This window comes from Giraffa tippelskirchi, chromosome 1, assembly GCF_054371585.1.
Source record: "Giraffa tippelskirchi isolate mGirTip1 chromosome 1, T2T-mGirTip1v1.2.pri, whole genome shotgun sequence".
NCBI classification, from domain to species: domain Eukaryota; kingdom Metazoa; phylum Chordata; class Mammalia; order Artiodactyla; family Giraffidae; genus Giraffa; species Giraffa tippelskirchi.
Genome location: NC_137275.1, coordinates 10128917 through 10155666, shown reverse-complemented (window position 1 = coordinate 10155666; position 26750 = coordinate 10128917). Strand labels below are relative to the sequence as shown.

Below are 26750 nucleotides of genomic sequence, written 5' to 3'. Positions count from 1 at the left end.
AAAAAGTACACTTCATAAGATTTCATTCTATTATAGGAAAACCTTAATCTATGGTCATAGAAACCAGAACAGCAGTGATTTCTGGGTGGGAGCTAGAGGCCAGCTTTTTGGGGGAGGTGATGGTGGGAATATTCTGGGTTGTTGTAAATGCCCTCTATCCTCATTAGGGAGGGGGTTACTTAGGCACATGCATATGCTAAGAAATATTGCGATGTCCATTTATGCCTGTGTATGTCATTGCATGGAACTGTTCGTCTGCTCAGGCTACCACAAAAGAATACCACAGATCAGGTGCCTTAAACCGCAAAAATGTATTTTCTCACATTTCTAGAAGTTCAAGATCAAGGTGCCTTCAGAGGTGGTTTTTGGTGAAGCCTCTTCCTGGTTTGCCTTCTCTGTGCCCTCATATGAATGTTCCTCTGTGTGCTTATGGAGAAGGAGATCTGAAATCTTCTTTGGACTTCCACAATAGCTCAGATGGTGAAAAATCTGCCTGAAATTCAGGAGAACTGGGTTCAATCTCTGGGTCAGGAAGATCCCTTGGAGATGGAAATGGCTACCCACTGCATTATTCTAGTCTAGAAAATTCCGTGGACGTAGGAGCCTGTCGGGCTACAGTCCATGGAGTTGCAAAGAGCCAGATACAACTGAGTGACTAGCACTTTCACTTGTACCCTTCTTAGAAGGACATTGTTTCCACTGAATGAGGGTCCTGCCCTGTGACTTCATTTAATCACCTTCTTTACATTGCACTGTTATGGCTTCACCAAGTGAATTTGGGGACAGCAAAATTTAGTCCATAAGCACAACTTATAGACTTAAACAAAATGCTTAATCAGAAACAGGTGGTAAACAAACAAACAAACAAAAAATGCTAAACAAAAACATAAACACACAAGCAAAAAAGAAAAGAAAAGAAACTTGGAAAGATATATTCATATTCTTTGAAAATTTTTATTTCTAGTCTAGTGATAAACCTTATAATATTCCTTCACATTTTTTATAAACAAATATAGCAAAAAATGTTCTGAAGTATTAATAAAAGGAAGTAGATGGAATAGCTTGAAATTAACATGCCTGGGATATTTTGACTATACTGGCCTTACTGGCAATAATATTTAGTTTGGGAAAGAGTCAGGTATGAGGTAGCCTCTCTTTAAATGAGGCTTTTGATTTGTCTGGATTAATGAAGAACCAGAGTTACTACTACAAACAATGATTATCACTCATCATTTTATCCTTCTGACATATTAGAGTTATTTTCCAAAATTTCATATAAATCACCTACCTCCACCTATTGCACATATGACAAACTACTATTTGGTAAAATCCAATTCAGTTTCATAGAGTCAAAGTTACAAGAAATTAGCTCTTGAGGGCTGGGCAAATTTGCCAAGTTTGAAATGTCAGTACCTCCATTTTCCTTCTTTTTCAAAGGAATCATTTTGAGAGATCCATGGAAAACGCCTTCCCAGACTCCCTGACATGAATGTCTTCTGTGCTACACATGGAAAAGGCAAAATCTTTTCTTCTATTCTGCACCACACACATAGTGAGCATGTCCTCTGTTTCCAAACACTATGCTGAGTACTGGAGATAAGAGATGAGCATGCTTTTTGCCTTGGGAATACTGACACATAAACAGATCTTTCCATGAGTTGTGATGGGTGCCCACAGAGACAGGGCTATGAAACGCTGCCTTTGGCTGACAAAGAGAGCAGATATGTGAGCTTCAGATGTTAGAGTGAACTCGAGTCTGCTTGGTAGGGATGCAGTGAAGAATGATAGAGAATTTCAGGCATCAAGAAGAACCTAAAATACCACAAGGCTTGGAGAGAGCATGGCACAGTTCTAGAACTCAGCAGATCAGTATGCTTTTGTGGCAGATGAAAAAGAGTAGGGAGATGAAAGTTAGGGAGAAAACAGATTATGCTAAGGGAGTTGAATATCATGCTTAGGCATTTGAGCCTTTTTTTTTTTTTTTTTTTAGACATTAGAGAGCTGAAGGGAATTTTTAGGCAGGATTGTATGATTAGATTTCTGTCTCATAAAGTCTAAGCTGTCACCAATGTGGACAGTAGGGTCAAAGGGATTATAGCTATGAAACCATTGTCATTGTGCAGTTCAATTGTAAAGAGGCCAGCAATAGAATTTTTTGTGATTATGTCATTATTGATTCAATATTTAACAGAATACAAGGGAACAGCTAGGACAAAAAGCATATCAGAGGGTATGTATCTTTACCCTGTAAAAATGCAGATTCCACTAGAGGAGGCAGACAGAGGTGTACTTATAAACATCATGAGCTTCTAGGCATGTCTCCTGCTTATTCAGTCTTCAAAATCTTTGTGTGTGTGTTAGTTGCTCAGTTGTGTCTGACTCTTTGAGACCCCATGGACTATAGCCTGTGAGGCTCCTCTGCCCATGGGATTTCCCAGGCAAGAATAACTGGAGTCAATTGACGTTTCCTTCTCCAGGGGATCTTCCTGACCCAGGAGTCGAACCCACATGTCCTGCATTTCAGGCAGATTCTTTATTGTATGAGCCACCAGGGAAGCCAAATAATCAAAATAATAATTTCACACTTTTATTAGACGTCTTGTAACTTCAAAAGCATTTTCTTACATATTTGCTTACGTTTGTCTCATAAAAGCTTCTATAAAAGAGACAAGAAAAGAAATGGAGAAAGTGACTTGCATTGAAAGCCCAAGACTAACCAGGGGCAGCACCGAAGGTAGTCTTCTAATTTCTAGGTTTGTATTGATTCCAGTTCACTGCACAGCTTCTATTATTAACTGTTCTTTGGCAATGACTGACAAGCATCTTCTTTATTTTTCTGTAACTGTGATGAAGCCCATCGACTCTCCCGTTCTGTGGGTGACTTGGTGCCTGCTGGGATTTTGGAAATTAGGCTTCTGCCTGGCGCTGCTCAAGGCATTTGTATTGTACAGTCCCACAGTGTGTGTGTGTCCTGGACCCTGGGAACCAACTTCTGCTTCACCTGAAGGTGTTCCTCTTACCCCTGGACTTGCACAATTTGAAGAGGACTCTAACAAGCAGAAGGTTTCTCTTCAAGGACAATATGCCATTGTAACTCTTAATATATGTACTTGGATTATACTTCAGTGTTTTATTTATTTATTTTTATTTTAATGGACCTCAAATGCAATTGTATTATCTATTACCTTTGGTCATGAATGTATATTGATCCATGGGTTAGTCTCTTTTAAACTTTTTTTTTAATGAATAATTTATTTATTTGAAATAATAAATGATGAACAAAATGAAGCAGGGCAAAGGCAAACAGAGTTGCCAAGAGAATGCACTGGTCATAGCAAAAACCCTCTTCCAGCAGTATAAGAGAAGACTCTACACATGGACATCACCATATGGTTAATATTGAAATCAGATTGATTATATTCTTTGGAGCCAAAAATGGAGACACTCTATACAGTCAGCAAACACAAAACCAGGAGGTGACTGTGGCTCAGATCATGACCTCCATATTGCAAAATTAAGACTTAAGTTGAAGAAAGTAGGGAAAACCACTAGGCCATTCAGGTATGATCTAAATCAAATTCCTTATGATTATACAGTGGAAGTGAGAAATAGATTCAAGGGATTAGATCTGACAGACAGAGTGCCTGAAGAACTATGGAAGGAGATTTGTAACATTGTACAGGAGGCGGTGATCAAAATCATTCCCAAGGAGAAAAAAACGCAAAAAGGCAAAATAGTTGTCTCAGGAGGCCTTACAAATAGCTGAGAAAAGAAGAGAAGCTAAAGACAAAGGAGAAAAGGAAAGAAAGATATACCCATTTGAATGCCGAGTTCCAAAGAATAGCAAGGAAAGATAAAAAGTCTTCTTAAGTGAACAATGCAAAGAAATAGAGAGAAACAATAGAATGGGAAAGACTAGAGATCTCTTCAAGAAAATTAGTGATACCAAAGGAACATTTCATGCAAAGATGGGCTCAATAAAGGACAGAAATGGTATGGACCTAATAGAAGCAGAAGATATTAAGAAGAAATAGCAAGAATACACAGAAGAACTATACAAAAAAGACCTTAATGACCCAGGTAACCACGATGGTGTGATCACTCACATAGAGCGAGATATCTTGGAGTGTGAAATGAAGTGGGCCTTAGGAAGCATCACTATGAACAAAGCTAGTGGAGATGATGGAATTCCAGCTGAATTATTTCAAATCCTAAAAGATGATGCTGTGAAAATGCTGCACTCAGTATGCCAGCAAATTTGGAAAATTCAGCAGTGACCACAGGACTGAAAAATGTCAGTTTTCATTCCAGTCCCAAAGAAAGACAATACCAAAGAATATTCAAACTACTGCACAATTGCACTCATTTCACATGCCAGCAAAGTAATGCTCAAAATTCTCCAAGCTAGACTTCAACAGTACGTGAACCAAGAAACTGCTGATTTTCAACCTGGATGTCAAAAAGACAGAGGAAACAGAGATCAAATTCCAACATCTGTGGTATCATAGAATCATCAAGAGAATTCTAGAAAAAAAGACATCTACTTCATTGACTGAATTAAAGCTTTTGAATGTGATGCACAAGATCACAACAAACTGTGGAAAATTCTTAAAGACATGAGAATACCAGACCACCTTCCCTGCCTCCTGAGAAACCAGTATGCAAGTCAAGAAGAAACAGTTAGAACCAGACATGGAACACAGACTGGTTTCAAACTGGAAAAGGAGTACCTCAAGGCTGTATATTGTCACTTTGCTTATTTAACTTATATGCAGAGTACGTCATGTGAAATACCAGTCTGGATGAAACACAAGCTGTAATCAAGACTGCCGGGGGAAATATCAATAACCTCAGATATGCAGATGACACCACCCTTATTGCAGAAAGCGAAGAGGAGCTTAAGAGCCTCTTGATGAAGGTGAAAAAGGAGAATGAAAAAGCTGGCTTAAAACTCAGCATTCAAAAAACGAATATCAAGGCATCCAGACCATCACTTCAAGGCAAATAGACGGGGAAACAACAGAAACAGTGAGAGACTTCATTTACTTGGGCTCCAAAATCACTGCAGATGGTGACTACTGCCATGAAATTAAAAGATGCTTGCTCCTTGGAAGAAAAGCTATGACAAACCTAGACAGCATATTAAAAAGCAGAGACATTACTTTGCCAACAAAGGTCCATCTAGTCAAAGCTTTGGTTTTTCCAGTAGTCATGTATGGATGTGTGAGTTGGTCTATAAAGAAAGCTGAGTGCCGAAGAATTGATGCTTTTGAACTTTGGTGTTGGAGAAGACTCTTAAGAGTACCTTGGACTGCAAAGAGATCCAACCGGTCAATCATAAAGTAAATCAGTCCTGAATATTCATTGGAATGATTGAGCTGAAGCTGAAACTCCAATACCTTGGCCACTTGATGCGAAGAGCTGACTAATTAGAAAAGACCCTGATGCTGGGAAAGATTGAAAGCAGGAGAGGAAGGGATGATAGAGGACGAGAAGGTTTGATGGCATCACCAACTCACTGGACATGAGTTTGAGCAAGTTCCAGGAGATGGTGAAGGACAGCGAAAGTTGGTATGCTGCAGTCAATGTAGTCACAAAAGTCAGACATGACTGAGTGACTGAACAACAACAACCAATTTTTTTGAAATGGGGTCATAAACATCCATGAATCCACAGGTCAAGGCAAGACTCACAGCACTGTAAGGATATCTCTTGAATCATTTTATTGCCTGATGGACTGCAAGGAGATCCAAACAGTCCATCCTAAAGGAGATCAGTCCTGGGTGTTCATTGGAAGGACTGATGCTGAAGCTGAAACTCCAATACTTTGGCCATCTGATGCGAAGAGCTGACTGATTTGAAAAGACCCTTGTGCTCAGAAAGATTGAGGGCAGGAGGACAAGGGGATGACAAAGGATGAGATGGTTGGATGGCATCACCGACTCAATGGACCTGAGTTTTGGTAAACTCTGGGAGTTGATGATGGGCAGGGAGGCCTGGCATGCTGCAGTTCATGGGGTCACAAAGAGTCCGACCTGACTGAGCGACTGAACTGAACTGAACTGATCTAACCTCAAGAGTCCACCATTCCAAATATTCTATAGGGCAAGTTTCTCTAACAGTTGAGATAACTGAGTACCCAAAAGGGACAAGAGACTTGTCTTGTTCATGATTAATAGTCTGTGATATAAAAATCAATGATCTTTGGGGATTAGGGGACTTCCTGAAAACAAAGTTATAAATTTTCTAGAAAATGCTGGTTTTTATACTTCCACATTTAAACTTGACAAGAGGAAACAAATTCTTCCCTGAGAATGATTATAAATCTAGTGCATTTGTATATGTGTATGTATGTATTTGAGCATGAGTATGTCTGTGTCTGAGTGGTGTGTGTGTGTGTGTGTGTGTGTGCACGAGAGAGAGAGATTCCAGCTTCAGGACTCCCACTTTGCACAGCAAAAATGCTCTTCACTGATATTTATTCATACATACTCACATACTAGTAATATTTGAATTATCTTTTGAAGTTGACAAAGTTTTTAAAAATTTATTTCTTTATGCTGATGCTCTAAGGTTAGTAATTGAATTTTCTTCCCATGGATTCTAGGTGCCATTTAAACTGGTGTGTTCTTTTTTCTATGTTCCAGGGCAAGTGATTCTGATCTCAGACCCCTCAGTGATATCCCTTCTTCTAGCAGTTCACTGAGTTGGGAATGTATTCCCATGGATACTGCATCTCCATCTTTCCTACTGGTTTCTCTGTGGTCTCTCCCTCTATGTGCAGAAACTGTTCGATCAGCACGCAGTCTTCTTCAGGAAGGACTTCTCCATAGATTAGGTATAGATTCCATGTGTCAGTGAGAGGAGGTGGGTTCAGTGTCTTTCAAAGCTGCCAGCTTGGACCTCTCATTATTTCATGTTGTTGACAGAGGTATTCTGATTCTTTTCATTTCAGAAAATGTAACTGAAATAAATATAATGACTCTCACGTGGAGTGAGGGATTTCCAGCGTGACAGTTTTAGATAAGGTGCTTTATAGATTTTTAACTCAGTTAATCTTCATATCAACTACATAACATAAACTCAGTTAATACTTATCAATAACTCTGGCAATATTAATCAGTAAATATCATCAGCATTAAACGGATGAAGAAATTAAAGCAAAGATTATTTGAGTGATCCCCGTAAAGCTGTGCACTTGATTGGTAAATTATAATTCTGGGGTTTGAACCTAGGCACTCTGGCTCAAGGGGTTTCCCAGGTGGCACTGGTGGTAAAGAACCCACCTGCCAATGCAGGAGATGTAAGAGACGTGGGTTTGACCCCTGGGTCAGGAAAATCTCCTGGAGAAGGCCATGACAACCCACTCCAATATTTTTGCCTGGAGAATCTCCATGGACAGATAAGCCTGGTGGGCTACAGCCCATTGGATCAAAAAGAGTTGGACATGACTGAGGCAACCTAGCACGTTTGCATGCAATCTGGCTCCAGAGTCAGGCTCTTAATGACTCCAGAATACTGATGCTGTCTCATCCATCATTATCCAACCTGTAAACTTTAACTTTTGACTGAAAATATGCCACTTTTATTATTCGCTTTTTAAGCCTTATACCCCTGCAGTCCATGGGGTCGAAAAGAGTCGGACATGACTGGGCAACTGAACTGACTGATCCCTGGTAACTATTGTAGTTTACTAAAGCCCACTTACCATTATTTCTTCATTTGCAACTCAACAGCTGTGTGAAACAAGCAAAAGTACTCTCCTCTCAATCGCAGTTGGAAAACTGGTGTTCAGGCTCAGGGTGCTTAAAGGACACACCCAGGGCCACATTAGTGATTAGCAGCAGTCATGAGACTGGAAGCCAATACACACGACCCCTCAACTTTGGTGAAATCTGTAGGCCACCAGTTCATGCTACTCTGAGTTCTAGATATAGGCATAGTTGCCATTTTTTCTAACCTCATCCTAATAAAATGATGAATTGGATAAACCAAAGTGACCCACATTTCCTCTACAAATAAGCCATAAGTACAGCCCCACTTACAGTGCTGGGACCAGCTCTCCTGGAAATGGGAGGATGTAGGTTCTGGCAAACTTTGGAGATAAGCAAGTGAGAACAGCACCTTCAGCTCCCATGAGCCAGCAAGCTGGTGCAAATAGAAACAATGGTGTTCACAGTGCTAGGACCCAGAAGGATTAAGGCCCTCAAAGGGAATTATGTGCTCCTTGTTGGAATTAACTGTGAAAAGTGTTGATAGGTGCCATTTAATTAAAAATGCTATATCAGCCTCATGGTTGTTAACTCTCTCGTAAGTTAGTTTCACTTCTATGTCAGGTTAAATATAGCTTTCCTTTGCCATTGAGATCACAGAGTGATCCATTTCATGTGCAAATTATATGCAGTTAACTTTAAGTGTGCTGAGCTATGCTACTGCTGATTTATTTCAAATTTAAGGCCTGTTGTGCAGCCTTGTCGAAGTTGCACACACAATTTAGGGGTAACCTCAATCACTAATGAGTTCAGCTCTTTCTTTTTCAGCAGTTTTCTCCTACACCCTTAGCCATTCATTCACTCCCAACTACAAAATCCAAACCCAGATCTGCTGGTTGCTTGACATTTCCTAGAGCCTGGCCATCAGTAGTTTTTCCCTTGATGCTGACAAAAGCTTTCAATTGAGTAGTAAGTATCACTGTTTCTCTTTTACAGAAGAATGTACCAAGGCTGCAGGAAATTTAGGTGCTTGCCTGAGGTCACACGGTGAATGTTAGCCCACTCTGATGAAAATGCAGGAGTTTGAGGCTTTCTCTTCTGCAGGACACTGGATTTTGAAAAAAAAAAAAAAAGATGCAGACAATTATGCCAAATGTAGTTAAAAGCCAGGATGTACAAGAGTGTGATGCAATTCAGATGCTTCTCCATCTTGCTCTTGTTATTTCAGAGACAATTTTCTTACCGCCTCCCTTTTAATCATCTTGTACTGACCAAGGGTCAGATAAAGGTCGCTCTCTTCAACATGATTTTTGGTATCTGGCTCTTTTCTATTCCAGCAACCTTACTCCCCACTCTTACCTTGTATGCACTGTAGCTTCCATCACAAGACATGACCTGTCATTCCAAACATAGCCGTATTCTCTTCTGCCCCTGCAGGCATTATTCTTCTGACTGCCTTACTACCTCTGCTTCCTACACCTGGTGAAAATCACTGCTTGTGGTTATTCAAGTAATATGTCAGCTAATTAAAAGCACACTTTTGATTCTTTCTCTGTTCAAATATAGCAGCAGGAACTCAAGGTCCAGATAGGGTGACCAGTTGACCTGGTTTGCCAGGGACTGAGTAGTTTTCCTATATTTTGGGACTTTCAGTGCTAAAAAAGCATGCTCAGGGACAAATAGTTGTGCACCAGGATCTGAAGGAACATGCTGACCTTAATAGCACCTTCATACCTGGGCATTTAGATATTGCCTTCTCTATGCTCCTTGGTTGTTATCTCAAGATTTATCTCATTGCTCTAATTGTTTCATTATGAAATGTCCATCTTCAGTGAAGACAATGAAACCTCTTGGGGAAGAGCAGAGGGTGTGAAACTTGCTTTACTCATCTTGAATCCCGGATTTCAGTCTGGCACACAGTGAATATTCCTTAAATGGATGGCAACTGATTTTGCAGGAGAGGCTCAAGTTCTTGAGAGGGACTCAGGAATTAAATAGTGGGTATTTTAGTAAGACAGGAGCATTCTGTGCCCTGAGAATATTGAAGGGTCATTTCCTGAACCCTGATATGCTCCATCTCTAGGGTCCTTGAAACTTCTTTGAAAAAGCAATTTGGGACAGAATCAGTTTAGACAGTTATATAAAAAGAGGAAAGACTGTCAAGTGAAGAATTAGAGTAATAAGAGTGAATAGAGTAATAGAGAAATAAGAGTGTGAGGGGATCATAGAGGAATGAATGGTATAATTAGTGTGTTTTTCTGAATTCAAGATACATGACTATTACATCAAGGGTACAGTGATTCTCAGGAAAAAATGGCTGAATCTGTTGAAAAAAATTGGCACCTTGCTCAGAAGATATCATATGCAAGTTTCAGCTAGCAGCCAAATGTGAAAGGGTTAATTCCAAACTTACACAAGCCATTCCAGGGAACCGGTGAACAGACAATCCATCAGAATTTATTTTATGAGCCTGAGATAATCTTGGTATCAAACTAAAAATTATGTGGCAAACTCACTTATGAACATGGACATAACATTTTTAAACACAATATTAGCAAACTGATTCCAACTATATATTAATAAAGTCAAGACTGTGTTGGATATATTCCAGGAACACTAGCAAGGCTTAATATTAGAAAATATCTAAAGTGATTCACCTCCTTAATTCACTGAAAGAGATATACCACAAAATCACTTCATTAGATTAAAGAAAAATGTTTGCTAAATTAATTTATGAAAGCTAAAAGAAAACATAAAATCTTGAGAAAAATATATATAGGCAAGCATTTTAGTAATCTTGGATTTCAGAAGAAGGATATTTTATACATGAGACAGAAGCACAGATTATAATAAAATTAATCCCATATCAAAGACATTATAAAAATGGGAAGCATCATTAACTGAAAGAATATATTTGCAATAGCTGTAGCCAGCAGAAGACTAGGATTCACAATATATTAAATATAAAACCTCTAGGCCATATCTCTGTCTTAGCACTGGCATGTGAATGTAAACATTTAAGTATTTCACCCACCTTTAAGAAACAGTGAGAACTTGACATGAATTGAGTCTAGATCGTGTTTGTATCCCCAGACTGTAGCATAATACCTGACAAATATCAGTACCCAGCCAGTGCTTACAGAATGAATAGAAATATTAACTGTATAGAACAAACCTACTAACTCCCAGTAAGTGTGGTCCATTAAGTACACGATTCTGTGCTGAATCCTCTCTAGTGATTTACAAATAGTCAACCAACCACATCACTCAGGGATTTAGGTTGAAACAATACAGTTATTTCAATCTGCTTTAACAGCATTCCATAGCCTGGGTGGCTTAAACAATAAATGTTTATTTATTACAGTCCTGGAAGATGGAAAGTCCAAGATCAGGGCATGGGCAGATACAGAGTCCAGGAAGGGTCCTATTTCTGTTCTGTGAATTGCATTCTTCTAGCTGTATCCTCACATGACCCAGAGCAAAGATGGTGTGCAGGGGCATGGGAAGCAAGTTCTCAGGTGTGCCTTCTCATAAGGGCACTAATCCCATTCATAAGGACTCCGACCTAATAACATAATTGCCTCTCAAAGTCCCACTTCTTAGTAGCATCCAACTGGGAGTTAGGGTTTCAACACATGGATTTGGGATTGGGGGAGCACAAACATGCAGTCTATAACAGCCAACTAGAGCTATTTTAAGCAGAAACAGAAGCATTTACTGAAAAGATAGGGAGTGACTTGCGAACTTCCGGAAAGGCTGGAGAACCAAACACAAATGATAGAGGAGACTTATTAGGCAGAACCACAGTGCAAACAGAGCAATAGAACTAGTCTAGGGAGAACCTGAATCCAGTATCCTCTGCTGCCTGCAATTGCACACAGGACACCCACCACGGTGGGGCTACCTCTAGTAATTTTACATTCCTGTTAAATCTGCTGTCCATCAGAAAATAAAATTCTTTACTCCCATCACTAATCCTGATACACTTTTCTGGGCTGATAAGTTAATTTGTAGACCTTAACTCTCATTTCCCCAGGAGCTTAGAAAATTAAATCTGGACCCCTATTAACCTGCAGGGACTAGGCAGGGATTATGTAAACATGAGTAAAAGGTTTAAGTTCTGGACAACCAAAAAGAAAAAAAGTCAGATGCCCATTACATAACACTTTCATATTTTGACCACTGACGCCTCATTTGCATTCTAGGTCTAAGGGTATACTCAGTTCAGAGAAAAGGAATGGGTTTTCAGACTCCTCTTAAGAATCCAGCCTCAGTAACAACTAGCTATAAGCCCAGAGGCTCTCAACACGGATGGCCATTCTTCCCCAGGAAGCATTTGGAAATGTGTGAAAACCTTTTATAAATTTATTGTGAGGCCTTAGTAAAATTTCACATTGGGAGAAAGAAGTAAAAAAACCTGCAACGCACAGAGCACTTGAGGTAGCAAAGACCTGTTGCACTTCCTGTGCCCATATAGTCCTGGGGAATGTTGGACCCTGTCATCCAGGGTGGGGAGCAGCTGTCACCGCAGGGCTAGTGCCACACTCCACGTGGGGACCCAGAGCCAAGCCAACTGGAGCCTTGGGGAATTTCAGAAGCAAACTTCATTATCTGTATCAGGCAAGAAGAAGGGAGACTAGGTTGTGCTGGAAATACTCCCACAACAGAGGCAAATGTGGATTTGGAACCTGGTCTATCACACCTAAGTTTTTTCCTGAATGAAGGGGACCCTTTGAGAGTAGTTCAGGCCGTAAGCAACTATAGACCTAAGAAGTCTCTAGACTCATCACTGCTTAACCTACCCCTAGGTGTTGGGGAAATTTCATCCTCATATGAATTCATTAGCATCTTCATTTCCTTTGATTTTTCAATGCTGTCCATGTATGTGCATGTGTGTGTGTGTGTGTGTGTGTGTGTGTGTGTGTGTATACAAGAGTCTCTAGAAATTATGTTGCTGTGCTGCACTTAGCTGCTCAGTAGTGTCTGACTCTTTGCGATCCCATGGACTGTAGCCCACCACTCCTCTATCCATGGGGTTTCTCCAGGCAAGAATACTAAAATGGGCTGCCATGCCCTCCTCCAGGGGATCTTCTCGACCCAGGGATCAAACCCAGTTCTCCTGCATTGCAGGCAGATTCTTTACCATCTGAACCACCAGGGAAGTCCATTATGCAGCTAGGAAGATTTTATTAAATACAGTTCTTTCACATGCAAAGGAGAAGACCCAGCAAGATGGTAGGAGGGGCAAAATTGCGTTTAGAATCAAACCCCACACCCACCAGAAACGCTTGGAGGGCTTAAACAAAACCTTGTGCACACCAGGAGATTCCACAGAGACTGAGCCAGACATGCCTTAGAGTGTTTGAGTGTCTCCTGTGGAGGTACGGGTCAGCAGTGGACTGCTGCAGGGGCAAGGGCTCTGGGTGCAGCAGATCTGGGTATGGCATAAGCCCTTTTGGAGGAGGTCACCATTAACCCCACCATAGAACTTACACATGACTTACACAGAAGTAACACAGGACTAGAGAAACAAACTCTTGGAGGGCACAAACAAAATCTTGTGCACACCAGGACCCAGGAGAAAGGAGCAGTGACCCCACAAGAGACTGACCCAGACTTGGGTGAGTGTCCAGGAGTCTCCAGCAGAGGCTTGGGTGCCTGCTTCAGGGTCAGGGGCACTAAGTGTGGCAGTGTGTGCACGGGACCTTTTGAAGGAGGTCTCCATTATCTTCATTACCTCTGCCATAGTTTGGCTTCAGGTCAAATAACAGGGAGGGAACACAGCCCCACTCATCAACAGAAAATTGAAGATTGAGAGTTGGACTATAACGAAAGTTGAATGTTGAAGAATTGATGCTTTTGAACCGTGGCGTTGGAGAAGACACTTGAGAGCCTTTGGACTTCAAGGAGATCCAACCAGTCCATCCTAAAGGAAATCAGTCCTGAGTGTTCACTGGAAGGACTGATGCTGAAGCTAAAACGCCAATACTTTGGCCACTTGATGTGAAGAACTGACTCACTGGAAAAGACCCTGATTCTGGGAAAGATTGAAGGCAAGAGGAGAAGGGGACGATGGAGGAGGAGATGGTTGAATGGCATCACTGACTCAATGGACACGAGTTTGAGTAAACTCTGGGAGTTGGTGATGGACAGGGAAGCCTGGCCTGCTGCAGTCCATAGGGTCACAAAGAGTCAGACATGACTGAGTGACTGAACTGAACTGAATTCACATGCTGGTTGGGATGTAATTTGTAGCACTAATGGCAGTTGTGTTTACAATTGTGGCCAATTTTAGTGACCATGCTATTTATTCTGAATAAGGTAGAAATATATGTGTAAATATATATACACATATGTCTATAAACATACATATAAACCCTTCTGCATATATATGGTATTAGTACCCTAAATCTTAGCATTTAAGAGATTTCACAACTTTGTTTATGGAACTGTAAAGTAATTAGATTTCTTAGTTATAACTTACAAAACTCTTTTCCCTAAAGAAGTAATATATATATATATATAAAATCATAACATAGTAACTGATGTTACATAGTACTTGATGGCTAATGGAACATTTTCAAATCTTACACACCAATGAATTACTAATTACACCAATGAATTGCTAATTATGCAGCTGCAGTTCAAAGGATGAAATCATGTGAACAGAGCAGAGCATCTTACACAAGTTAGAGCCAAGATCTGAGGCCAGGGTCTTGTATCCTCAAACCTTTGCTCATCACTGCTTGCCAACTACTTCTACCGACTATTGTCTTGAAAACTCAGACTTCATTCCTAAAAGGAAAATTCAATTTCTCCTTCCTCTTCAAGGGACAGAACCCTCAAAAATGTTTATTCTTTACTCATTGAACATCTTGAAACTTGAAGAAAAGAAAACATAATAAAAGCAACAACATAATTAGATTAAAAATTATTACTCTTTTTCCTGTTTACACACATACATTAGTTGCAGAACAGGCATCCAAGGTGAAATGAGACCATTTAACTTTCAGCAACCAGGATAACAAATACAGATCTATTAAACAGAACACCGGCCATGTCAGTGTGTGTAGCAAGCCTTCTTTGATATTTGATAATACCCTGAGTTGGTGGCAATTTGAACAGCACAGGGAAGGTGGAGGATGGAAGAAAACACAATAGCTATATTGATGTAACTTTCAATTAAACCAATTTTCATACCCCTTAAAGAAAAGCCTATAATAAAAGACAAAATTAAAATACTGTTCTGATGATAGCAATAGTACTAGTTGTGACTTTTATATAATTAAGAGGTATGTCTGCAATCATTTATTGCTTAGATTTGCATGTATATGTATTTTTAACCATTATTATTATGATGATCATTTAAACAAATATAGCACTGAGACTGGTGACAGGTAATTGACTTGCTTAGTATAACTTAGCAGAGTGTAAGGAGCGAGCTATTCAAACCTGCCTCTCTGACTCCATCCCATGAGTTTTTCAGAATTACTGGCTCATGATCGTTCTTGTCATTTTCCTTTTCACATTAAATAAGCTTCCACAAATGTAGAGCCCCTGCCTGTCATATCCTGTAACCTTAGTCATCCTGTCCTATGCCAACAACTTAACTCATTCTATTTCTAGTGCTCTTCGTGGCCAGTTAGCAGGGCCAGCTTTGTGGCTAGGTTATATTGCTGTTGTTTATTTTCTCAAAGTCCCCAAGTGTCATCTTTGGTCTTTTCAAGTTTAGAGAAAAGAAAATGAAACAAACAAAGCAAGAATTTTGCTCTAAGTATGACATAAAATTCAATTCTCAATTCCTAGATGTGTGGGAATCAAGAAGTAATTTTTATTTTTGAAAATTTTCTTATTTTTTAAAATAAAGATTTTGGTCCAAACAAATCATAAATTTCTGGGGAATTTAGGAGGAAGATAGTCAGTTACATAAATCTTTTTCAAATGTATAGAGAAAGCTAGGTTAATTCTTAGAATTTTCTCAATTATGATATCCTCTTCCCTATTTTTTTTTTTAATAAGGATAGCTCCTGTGAAGTATCAACAAAAAGCAAACTGAATGTACACAGAGTAAGTGCTTGCTAAGTCACTTCAGTCATGTCCAGCTCTTTGCAACCCTACGGGCTGTAGCCCACCAGGCTCCTCTCTCCACGGGATTCTTCAGGCCAGAATACTGCAGTGGGTTGCCATGCCCTCCTCCAGGGGAACTTCCTGACCCAGGGATCAAAACAGCTTCTCTTGCATCTCCTGCATTGTCAGGCGGGTTCTTTACCACTAGCGCCACCTGGGAAGTCCTATAGACTAAGTAAGAGGCATCAATAACAACAAAAATCAAAATGGTAAAATTCTTGTTGAAAAGGTAGCTTCCAGTTACCTTCTCTCTGGATCCTATTATAACAGTATGACTTTCATGTTGCATTTATGTATCATTATCACATTTTCTTGATGCTGGGAAAGATTGAAGGCAAAAAGCAAAAGGGTTGGCAGAGGATGAGGTGGTTAGATAGCATCACTGACTCAATGGACATGAATTTGAGCAAATTTTGAAAGACAGTGGAAGACAGGGAAGCCTGGCATGCTGCAGCTCATGGGGTCACAAAGAGTCTGATACAACTTAGGATTGAACAATAAGAAATCTCATTTTCTAATAGTAAATATTTTATATGATAAATTTAAAAATATGATACAATCATTATATCACATAATTTAATATAGAGACCCTGATTTCCTTTTTCTTTAATTTTATTGAAGTATATTTGTGTAATTTTAGATTTACAGCAATGTCAGTCAGTTATACATTTACCACTAATTTTTAGATTCTATTCCCATATAGATCATTAGTGAAAGTGAAAGTTGCTCAGTCATGTCCAGCTCTTTGCTACCCCATGGATTATACAGTCCATAGAATTCTCTAGGCCAGAATACTGGAGCGGGTAGCCTTTCCCTTCTCCAAGGGATCTTCCCAACCTAGGGATCGAACCCAGGTCTCCCACATTGCAGGCAGATTCTTTACCAGCTGAGTCACAAGAGAAGCCCAAGAATACTGAAGTGGGTAGCCTATCCCTTCTCTGGCAGATTTTCCTGACCCAGGCATTGAACTGGATTTTCCTGCATTGCAGGGTGGATTCTTTACCAACTGAACTATCAGGGAAGCCCCATATAGGTCATTACAGATTATTGGATCGAGTTCCCTGTGCTATACAGTAGGTTCTCCCAATTTATCCTCCCCCACTCCATTTCCCCCCTTAACCATAAGATTTATCTTATCTTAATCTTAACCATTAGATTGTTTTCTGAATCGGTAACTCTATTTCTGTTTTATGAATAATTTTATTTGTAGCACTTTTTAAGATTCCACATATAAGTGATATCATATATTTGTAGAGACCTTGCTTTCTAATAAAGCAAAGTGTTATCTCATAAAAAAGTTTTAAATTATTTCATAAATAATACACTAGATATCAAAAATCTCACATGAAAGTAGTTTATTGACTTCAGTGTGATTTTCAAATCAGCTCTCTTTAAACAGTCAGATATGATAATCTCCATATGCGCAAATGAAAATTTTTAAGAATAAAGATACCTAGAGGATTTTTTAGCATAACCATACTCGAAAGAATAGAAAGTGGCCCCTCAAGAATATTTGTATTTTTTTTTGTAAATAATGGGGTTCCAAAGCATCTATATGTTGTTGGGCAGTTAGCAAACACATATAATGACATAAATTTTCCCTCTCCCACTGCAGAATGAAGTTTGATGCTCAGAAATTAATCAGGCTGCAAAGTTAGAAGCTTAAGAAGTGTGTCTGAGACCATTTCTCTAGTCTGTTTGGGGGCATTGTGGTTTAAAGTATTGCCCTAAGGTAATTACCCTTGTTCTCTTTCAAAAATATCCTGGGCTGGTCATCTGTGCAGTTATTATTTTCACTATCGTTCAGTTCAGTTCAGTCGCTCAGTCGTGTCCGACTCTTTGCGACCCCATGAACCGCAGCACGCCAGGCCTCCCTGTCTGTCACCAACTCCCAGAGTTTACCCAAACTCATGTCCATTGAGTCGGTGATGCCATCCAACCATCTCATCTTCTGTCGTCCCCTTTTCCTCCTGCCATCAATTTTTCCCAGCAGCAGGGTCTTTTCAAATGAGTCAGTTTTTCGCATCAGGTGGCCAAAGTATTGGAGTTTCAGCTTCAGCATCAGTCCTTCCAATGAACACTCAGGACTGATCTCCTTTAGGATGGACTGATTGGATCTCCTTGCAATCATTATCACCACTTTAATGATACTGATCATTTTTCACTGTGCATCATGTCTAATAATTTAAAGACATGTTCACATGCTTTGTCTGTTTTAATCCCTAAACAGTCCTGTGGGTAGGTGGGGGCAAAAGTTGTCCTCATTTTCAAATAAAGAATCTGGGGTTTGTGGCTGCACATTAAGATGAATCTTTGGTAAGCAAGCAGACCTTGAACCCATGTTTTTGTGAGCACAGTTGTGAGTTTTCCCACTATTCCATACTACTTTCTTGATAATACCTTGACTCTTTGACTTTACGATCTGGTGGGATAATACATCTGAAAACCCCCAACCAGTTGGGAGATTATGTAGTTATACAACACAAATATTAACAGGGATATTTTAAGAGACCCACCCTTGGTTCACAAACTCACATATCAATGCCCAGATGTTTCCTCTTGCTAACCATGCCCTCTTCCTCCTTATCTGCCTGAAGGCTGAAGTCAGCAACTTTTCTTCAATCCTTCTGCATGGGCAGGGCAGCAGAAAACTTCTTAAAATCTTAAAGAGGCAGCAGATTTAAAAGGAAATCTTTTGAGAGGAAACAAATTTTTGAACAAAGAAGCAAAACTTTTACTTGGCAGTGAAAGATATTAAACACATATATCTATGTTTGTTGTTTTTTTTTTTTTTTGCTTTTTCTTAGTTCACGGAATGTAACTATACTAATCTTCACTCATTTAATTTTCACTTCAGGAGTTAAGAGTGCTAATGGATATGAGAGAATTTGGTTCTCTCAGAAATACTTCAGATTCTGAAAGGCAAACTTTCCCCGTGTTAACAGTCATTTTCTCTATGATGAAATTGTTCCACAATGTGTGTGAAATGGTACCTTTTAAGGAAAAGTGTATCTTGCTTGCCGTGGAGAAGTCTCTGGGTTTCATGTCGTATCAAACTGGGACAATCTTAGATCAATGTTCATCTTTAAAAAAAAAAAACCAAAAACCTATTTGACCCTGAAGATGACATTTCTTACATTGGATTCTTCAATCTTATTGTGTCCAGCTCTGCTGGCCATCTCTTTTGCAGCTACTTAACTCAGCCATCTTATGAACTCAAAAGCTGTCATAGTGCAGATTTAAGTGTATGAGGGTGGCTATATTCTAATAAAACTTTATTTACAAAAGACAGATGACAGGCTAGATTTAATTGGTAAACCGTAGTTCGCCAACCCCTTTACAGCGGAAAAATATCATCTACTTCACAAAGTTGTTATAAGAATTGCATTGCCTCAGATAAGTGATGTGTGTGATAGAGGATCTGATGTTAAATATGACAGTTAATTTCTTTCCTCTTCCTTTCCAACTCATAAAAATTCTTTCTGAGTGAGACAGCAGAGGGCCCTTACAGAAGGGGCTGCTGTTGGGTGCTATTTCCTATCTGTGGCAAGTCTTTTCATTTTTGTTTCCTTTTCCTTTCAATGTGTTGGGAGAAAAAATGTAGGCAGCTGAAGATACTGAGTTACTAATTTAACAAATTTATGAGCAAATTTGAACTCTATTTGATGTCATTTCCCTCCACCTTCATGCCTTTAAAAGTGTTACCTAAGAACAGTTCTTTTAGTGACATTCAATACAGACACATAAGGAAGCCTGTGGTTGGGGCCAAAGGTCCAGGTAACAGCTGTGCCTCTTTGTTTGAGTAACCATAATAATGAATAATCAGCCTCAGAGGCATTTACTATTTTAAACTTGACCTCTTGTTCCTGCATTTTATGTCCTTCCTCGCCCTTCTCCAAGAGCAGTCGCTAGACCTGCCCCTTCGCTTCTCTGAAGTGGTGTAGTCTTCTTTAGAGCTTGTCCTCTTGACCTCAAGTTTGCAATTACTTTTTTAGTGTTCTTACATATCTAATTTGTATATATTTTTTTCCCTCAAGTACCTTTAGTGCATTAATATAAAAGACATATTATCCTAATAGACTAAAATACAGCTGAAGTAAAAACGCACTAAGATTGCAATCAAGTGACTCCTGTTCAAGGTCTGACTGTATTGCCAATTACTTGCCTGCACTTGAGCAGATCACGTCCCCAGAATGAGCATCGGGCTTCTCATCTGTGACTAGACATAGGATTAACTGCTCTTAGAAATATCAGCAACCCAAGATATACAGATGATACCACTTAAATGGCAGAAAGAGAAACTAAAGAGCCTCTTGATGAAGGTGAAAGAGGAGAGCAACAAAGCTGACTTGAAACTCAACGTTCAAAAAACTAAGATCATGGCATCCGCTCCCATCACTTCATGGCAAATAGAAGGGGTAAAAAGTGGAAGCAGTGACAGATTTTCTTTTCTTCGGCTCCAAAATCACTGTGAAAGGCAACTGCAGGCATGAAATTAAAAGATGCTCGCTCCTTGGAAAGATAGCTATGCAAACCTTAGACATCATATTAAAAAGCAAAGATATTATTTTGTTGACAAAGTATATGTAGTCAAAGCTATATTTTTTCCAGTAGTCATGAACAGATGTGAGAGTTGGACCATAAAGAAGGCTGAGCACAAGAATTGATGCTTTCAAACTGGTGCTGGAGAAGACTCTTGAGAGTCTCTTGAACTGCAAGGAGATCAAGCCAATCAGTCATAAAGGAAATCAATCCTGAATATTCACTGGAAGGACTAATGCTGGAGCTGAAGCTCCAATACTCTGGCCACCTGATGCAAAGAGCCGACTCATTGGAAAAGACCCTCATGCTGGGAAAGATTGAGGGCAGGAGGAGAAGGGAATGACAGAGGATGAGATGGTTGGATGGCATCACCGACTCAGTGGACATGAGTTTGAGCAAACTCCAGGAGATAGTGAAGGGCAGAGAAGCCTGGTGTGTGGCAGTCCATGTGATCGCAAAGAGCTGGATGTTACTTAGTGACTGAACAACAGCTTCTCTAGATTTCTTGTATGAATAAAATGGATACTACCTATGAAAGCAAACAATTTACTTGTGATTTATTTCGTGACTGAAGCTGTTATTAAAATCAAAATAATAGCTGTATGTTAAATAGCCTTATTGTGGAATAGGAAGTATGCAAGGCATTCTTAATAAGTTTATTTACTAATATTCATAACAAATGTGTGAAGTAATTATCTTTCTTTCCATTCTACAGATGAAAAAATTAAGTAGCCCAGTGAAAAGACAACATGTCCAAATCTTGTAGTTAGTGGACAAGCTGGGATTGAAACTCTGGAATTTTGGACTCCAGAGTTCTTTCTCTTAACCAAAATGGAGCTTGAAGTGATATTAAAGTTTACTTCTTCATCAAACCAGAGAAGACCTATGCATTCTGCATTTACTTTACACAATAATTTAAAGTTTAAATTTAAAAAGTAACACTATAAAAGTGTCTTCTTTTGTCATATTTTATTCTAAAAAATATATAAGACATATACAGATAATTTCAAAGGGATATTTTCAAATATCACCAAGATATGATCTGGGTCATAATTTCTGAATATAATTTTATCAAAAATGGTTATATCAAATAGAAAAAATACATAAGTAATTATATGGCAAATTTGAATAATGAAATTGAAAGATTAGAACTAATATGGATAGAGAAGGAGAGAAAAGAAAACAAAAAACTTAAAGAAAATATATTTGATCTTTAGGAATACTTATAAATCTTGATCACAAACTATGCTATGATATTAGCCTCTTTCCTTTCTTTATTGAAGTATAGTTGACTTATGGCATTGTGTTAGTTTCAGATGTATAACACGGTAATTAGATATTTATATACATTACTAAACGATCACCATGATAACTCTGCGTGTGCTGTCGCTTCTGTTGTGTCTGACTCTTTGCAACCCTATGGACTGTGGCTCACAAGGCCCTTCTGTCCATGGGATTTTCCGGGCAAGAATACTGGAGTGGGTTGCCATTTCCTCCTCCAGGGGATCTTCCCAACCCAGGGATCTAACCCACGTCTCTTACATCTCCTGTATTGGCACATGGGTTCTTTACCAGTAGAGCTACTTCACCATACAAAGCTATTACAGTGGTATTGATTATATTCCCTATGCTCTACAGCCAATCCCAGTGACATTTATTTTACAACTGGACATTTGTATGTCAACTTCCCTCACCTATTAATATTTTATCAATACCTGTGATCCCATCTTATCTAGTTATCTCCAGCTTGTTCTCTATGAGTCTCTTACTATTTAATTATGAATGCTCCTTTATTTGTCTTTGCTTCCACATGAAAGTAAAATCATATGACATTTGCCTTTTACTGACTGACTTATTTCACTTAGCCTAATGTAAGGGCCATCTATGGTGCTGAAAATGGCAAGATTTTATTCTTTTTTATAACCATTTTAAATATAATGTGTTTTTGGTGTGGACTTCTTTGGGTTCATCTTGTTTGGGACTCTCTTTACTTCCTGAACCCAAATGTCTGTTTTCTTTCCCAGGTTAGGGAATTTTCAGCGATTATTTCTTCAACTAAATTTTCTGCTCTTTTCCTTCTTTCTTTCTGGGACTGCTATAATGCAAAAGTTAGTACATTGGATGCTGTCCTGCATGCACCTTTTAAAAAGTGAAAGTCACTCACTTGTGTCTAGCTAAACTTTGTGACCCCATGGACTGTTGCCCATGGGGCTCTTCTGTCCATGGAATTCTCCAGGCAAGAATACTGGAGAGGGTAGCCATTCCCTTCTCTAGGGGATTTTCCTGACACAGGGATTAAAACTGGATCTCCTGCATTGTAGGTAGATTCTTTACCATCTGGGCCAGGAGGCATGCCTCTTAAGCTATGTTTAATTTCTTTTCTTTTCTTCTGTTCAGCTGGTGTGATTTCTACTACTCTTTCTTCCAGTTCACTGATCTGTTCCTTTGTACATCTAATATACCGTTGATTTCTTCTAGAGTATTTTTTAAATTTCAGTTATTATATTCTTCAACTCTATTCAATTCCTTTTTATATTTTCTAACTCCTGTTAAAATTTTTGCTGTGTACTTTTTCTGAATTCAACAAACATCTTTATGATCCTTACCTTGAATTATGTATTATATAGATTGCTTTTCTCCACTTCACTTAGTTCTTCTTCTGGAGTTTTTGCTTTGTTCTTTGTTTTGGAACATATTACTCTGTTTCTTCTTTTTCCCTGCTTCTTTGTGTTTATTTCTATTTATTAGGTAGATTAGTTACATTCTCCAAGTGTGGAGAACTGGCCTTATGTACAAGATGTCCTGTGGAGTTTGGCAACACAGTCCTCTCTAGTCACCAGAGCTATATGCTTTAGGGGTGCCCCCTACATGGGCTGCATGGGCCCTTCTGTTGGGCTGGGGTGATTATTGTGGGTGCACAATATGTTGTTCTCATAACTAGTCACCTGTGAATAGCTGTAATTTTGGTGTGCCCATGAGAGGAAGTGAGTTCATGTCTCCCTACTCTGCCAGCTGGACACACCTCTAACCTGTTTTATTTTCTAAAAGATAAAAATCCCATGGATCACGTCTTCTAAGGACAATGGAAGCTGAATTAGAAATTAAAAGAAAACTAAAATATATTACTTAAAAATCCAATGAGAGACACGATATCAAAGGAAATTACAAAATATGTTGATCAGAATTATGATGAAAACATAGCAAATGAAAATCTGCAATATGCAGTTCAAATGGTATCAGAGAATAAGTATAGGTCCTTAAACATAAGAAACCAAAAAGTAGAGGTAGGCGAAAGAAGGAGAGGAAAGAGGAGAGGAAGGAGAAGAAGAGAAGGACGAGGGAAGGGAGAGAAAGAGAGACAAAAAGTAAAAGCTAGTGTTCAGAGGTCCTTCTAGGGACAGAGACAAGGAAAAAATAGGAAAGAAAATAAGACATGGGGTCACAGTTTATGTTTAATGAGCTTTCTCATGTTCCAAGGGGAGAGTGGGGTCGTAGAATGTGCTGCTCAGAAACATTAACTGACCTTCTCAAAAACATGTGGCTCTTATTAAGTTAGTGTTTAACCTAGATCTTCTGACCTCCTAATCAATTTGAACATAATTTAATGGCCCTCTTTAAAATCATAATATTTGTTTAAAATATACATAAATTTGTTATTCTAAGTATCATTAATTAAGAATAGACCTATGTGCAAGTATTCTTACTACTGATAGATATCAAGCAAGGTGTTTGTTCTTCCTTTTCCTTAAAGACTGTGGATTTTTTTTTTTTTATTCTTCACTTGACTCTGTAGCGAACTCATAAAAACATTAGGAGTTGAAGTGAAACATAGAAGGAAATTGAAATTGGCATAAAGCTAAATGAACATATATTAGCCTTTAAGGTGTCTTTATTAGCAATGAGCCTTTCTGACTTTTCAATTGCTTGATGAACTGTGCTAACTGTTGCTGCGGTAAGGGGCCCAGGGTACTGAGTTATAGGGAAAACCACTTAAGGACATGAGAAAATAGATCTCTGAATTCCTGTTATAATTTTTAAAATAAGTACAGAGTTTGATACTGCATCCCCTTTGCTTTGCCTGGTCATTTGAAACCCTTCTAGTGCAAAGTTCAGGCACATTATAAAACTTGTCTTATAATGGTCATATTATAACAAACAAGACTGCCTCCTCACTCTAAGAACAAAGATCTGGATGCTTGAAGACACATTACAAAATGAGGATTTGAGTCAGTTTCAGTTCAGTTCAGTCGCTCAGTCGTGTTCAACTCTTTGCGACCCCATAAATTGCAGCACACCAGGCCTTTCTGTCCATCACCAACTCCTGGAGTCTACCCAAACCCATGTCCATCAAGTCAGTGATGCCATCCAACCATCTCATCCTCTGTCGTCCCCTTCTCCTCCTGCCCCCAATCCTACCCAGCATTAGGGTCTTTTCCAATGAGTCAACTCTTCGCATGGGGTGGCCAAAGTATTGGAGTTTCAGCTTCAATATCAGACCTTCCAATGAACACCCAGGATTGATCTCCTTTAGGATGGATTGATTGGATCTCCTTGCAGTCCAAGGGACTCTCAAGAGTCTTCTCCAACACCACAGTTCAAAAGCATCAATTCTGCGGCACTCAGCTTTCTTCACCATCCAACTCTCACATCCATACATGTGTCAGTTAGTATCAAGGAAATAATCTTGATCAACCTAATCCAGTGTTCTTGCCTGGGAAATTCCATGGAGAGAGGATCCTGGCAGGCTACAGCCTGTGGGGGTCACAAAGAGTGGACATGACTGAGCAGTTAATATACACACTTGTATTCAATATTTCTAAAAAAGGTATAGTTTAATGCATTTTTATCTTTGAAGCACTGGAGGGAGAGTATATAGATTTGCCAATTTTTCTTTCCTTTGAGGTATACACATCAATAAATAAAGATGTTTTATATAAGCATCTTGTTTATATAGGGGGCTTCCCTGATAGCTTAGTTATTAAAGAATCCACCTGCAATGCAGAAGACTCCAGTTCAATTTCTGGGTCGGGAAGATCTGCTGGAGAAGGGATAGGCTACCCACTCCAGTATTCTTGGGCTTCCCTTGTGGCTCAGCTGGTAAAGAATCTGCCTGCAATGCAGGAGGCCTGGGTTCGATCCCTGGGTTGGGACGATCTCCTGGAGAATGGAAAGGATACCCACTCCAGTATTCTGGCCTGGAATCACAAAAAGTCGGACATCACTGAGCAACTTTCACTTCATTTGTTTATATAACAATTTTTTTTATACAACAAAAAGGACACTAAAACATTGGAGGATAAAAGGCATCAGGAGAGACTACATAGTACTTTGAGTGCACAATGAAGAAAGTTTGGACAATTGCGGGTTTGAAGCTAAACTGTTTTGCCACGGTCTTAGTTCAGCCACAGATAAACTAGTACATTCAGAAGCAGGGAAAGAACCTAGAGGCAAAGCCCTGGTTAGAATCCTAGACTTGCACACACTTCTGTTGCTCTGTAAGCATCTCAGGCTTCACTGGGCACACTTTTTCTTAAACACTGGGGTTTTCTCTCTCCTGGTTGATGAGTTGGTAAGGGCTTTGAAATTAAACTGAGCATAAACAGAGAAGGTGTGCGTGCTCAGTTGTGTCCAATTCTTTGCGACCCCATGGACTGTAGCCTGCTAGGCTCCTCTGTCTATGGTATTTCCCAGGCAAGAACACTGGAGTGGGTTACCATGCCTTCCTCCAGGGGATCTTTCTAACCCAGGGATAGAATCTGCATCTCTCATGTCTTCTGCATTGGCAGGCAGTTTCTTTACCACTGAGTCACTTAGGAAGACCATCAGAGAGAGAAATGTCAAAAGGGGTCATGCCAACCAATGATTCAGATATCACCCTGAAAGGCAGGTGTTCTGAAAACTTATTTCAAAAAAAGGCACTTCTGAAGGCAGCAAAACTGAATAAATTTATGAAGGTCATTAGCCATGGCATAGTGAAGACCACTTTTGAAAATGGGATGAGTTGACTCTGTCCTAGTTCCAGAATCTGTTCAAAAAACATAAGATGTAAGTAAACATATTCTAAAATTGTATAGGAACTTCCCTGGTGGTTTGGATGTTAAGGCTTCATCTTCCAAGGCAAGGGGTGCAGGTTTGATTTCTGGTCGGGGAGCAAAGATCCTGCATGCCTCAGGGCCAAGAAAGTCAAAGCATAAAGCAGAAACAATACTGTAAAAAAAAAAAAGTTCAATAAAGACTTTAAAAATCAGTTCAGTTCAGTCCAGTCACTCAGTAATGTCTGACTCTTTGAGACCCCATGGACTGCAGCACGCCAGGCCTCCCTGTCCATCACCAACTCCTGGAGTTTACTCAAACTCATGTTCATCAAGT

At 39.3% G+C, this 26750-nt stretch overlaps 1 long non-coding RNA gene across 1 annotated transcript in view; it reads right to left on the bottom strand.

The window, feature by feature from the left end:
- Positions 1 to 292: 292 nt before the first annotated feature.
- Positions 293 to 26750, bottom strand: part of LOC145505048 (uncharacterized) — a 43276-nt gene continuing 16818 nt past the window's right edge. The window contains exons 3-7 of the long non-coding RNA XR_014052799.1: positions 26460 to 26588; positions 24798 to 25133; positions 18833 to 18922; positions 18375 to 18501; positions 293 to 493 (exon numbers count right to left, since the gene is read on the bottom strand). This is a non-coding gene — a long non-coding RNA (uncharacterized LOC145505048). The remainder of the gene's footprint in view (positions 494 to 18374; positions 18502 to 18832; positions 18923 to 24797; positions 25134 to 26459; positions 26589 to 26750) is intronic.